The sequence below is a fragment of the Symphalangus syndactylus genome, chromosome 5, assembly GCF_028878055.3.
Source record: "Symphalangus syndactylus isolate Jambi chromosome 5, NHGRI_mSymSyn1-v2.1_pri, whole genome shotgun sequence".
Classification (NCBI taxonomy): domain Eukaryota; kingdom Metazoa; phylum Chordata; class Mammalia; order Primates; family Hylobatidae; genus Symphalangus; species Symphalangus syndactylus.
The window spans coordinates 25,874,202-25,876,090 of record NC_072427.2 but is presented as its reverse complement, the minus strand read 5'-3'; positions in this window follow the sequence as shown (position 1 = coordinate 25,876,090).

The following is a 1,889-nucleotide window of genomic DNA, read 5'->3' as shown; positions in this document are numbered from 1 at the left end:
CCACAATCAAGATGAAGAATACCTCTATCACCCCAGGCAAAGTTCTTAGTCAATGCTCACATCCCAGCCCCAGGCAACAACTGACCTGCTTTCTGACACTACATATTGTCCTTTTTTGAGTTTCACATAAAGGAGATAATACACTATGTACCCTTGTGACTGACTTTTTTCACTCGACATGTTTTTGAGATTTATCTATTCTGTTGCACGTACTGGTAGTTCATTCCTTTTTATTGCTGAGTGACATTCTGTCTTATGGATATTCCAAAGTGTGTTTATTCACTCCCCTGTTGATGAACATTTGAGTTCCAGTTTGGACTATTATGAATAAAGCTATGAATAATATGAGCATATATTTTTATTTCTTTGGGGTAAATATCTAGGAGAGGAATTTCTGGGTCCTACAATAAGCGTACGTTTATAAGAAATTTCCAAGCTGTTTTCCAAAGTAGTAGTACAATTTTATATTATCATCAGTAGTGTGTAAGACTTCCAGTTGCTCATTTTCCCAAAACCTTGGCATTGTCTATCTTTTTCATTTTAGTTGTTCTGGAGGATGTGTAGTGGTTTCTTGCTGTGGTTTTAAATGCATGTCTCTGGTGACTAATGGTGCTGAACGTGTTTTCCAGAACTTCTTTTCCATGTCTGCTGGCCATTTGTGTATCTGCTTTTGTGAAGTGTCTGTTCAGATCTTTCACCCATGCTTCGTATTAAGTTGATGATGATCGTTATTGAATTGTGAGAGTATCACATATCACAAGTCCTTTATCAGATATTAGTGTGGTACAGATTGTCTCCCATTCTGTGGTTTGCCTTTTTGAGAGCTTTTTTAAATAGCTTTATTGAGGTATAATTCAAATACCTTCTGTTTGAGTTCTTAAAGTGTGTTTTTAAGAGTAAAAATTAAAATTTTTAAATTATCAATATTTTCTTTTCTGGCTCAAGCTTTGTGTGTTCTGCATAAGAAATCTGCCTACACCAAGGTTGTAAAGATTTTCTCTTATATTTTCTTCTAGACGTTGTATAATTTTCACATAAATTTAGGCCTGTGATCTGTTTCCATTTAATTTTTCTGTACCACATGAAGTAAGAGTTGAGGTTTATAAAAACCCTTTTTTTGTTTGTTTTTTGAAACAGAGTTTCACTCTTGTCACCCAGCCTGGTGCAATGGTGAGATCTCAGCTCACTGTAACCTCTACCTCCTGGATTCAAGTGATTCTCCTGCCTCAGCCTCCCAAATAGCTCGGACTATAGGTGCACGCCACCACACCCAGCTAATTTTTGTATTTTTAGTAGAGATGAGGTTTCACCATGTTGGCCAGGCTGGTCTGGAACTCCTGACCTCAGGTGATCCACCCACCTCGGCCTCCCAAAGTGCGGGGATTACAGGCGTGAGCCACCGCACCCGGCCATAAAAACCTTTTTTTTAAGTAAATTAACAAACAAAACACACAGCAAGGTACAGTTTAAAAGACCAGGTCACAGACCAAATCAGAAATAGTCACTGATTTCCCAGTGTCACATTGCTAAAGAAATAACTGCAGTGTAAAAACCAGATTTTGTGGTTGCTCGTGTGAATGTATTCCAGGTAATAGTGCCCATATATGTAATTCCTGTTAGAACCATCAGTGACTGTTCATTCCTACCACTCAGCTCTGATTAACACACAAAAATGAATGAACATGGCAGGGCGCGGTGGCTCACGCTTGTAATCCCAGCACTTTGGAAGGCCGAGGCAGGTGGATCATGAAGTCAGGAGATCAAGACCATCCTGGCTAACACGGTGAAACCCTGTCTCTACTAAAAAAAAAAAAAAAAAAAAATACAAAAAATTAGCCGGGAATGGTGGTGGGCACCTGTAGTCCCAGCTACTCGGGAGGCTGAGGCAG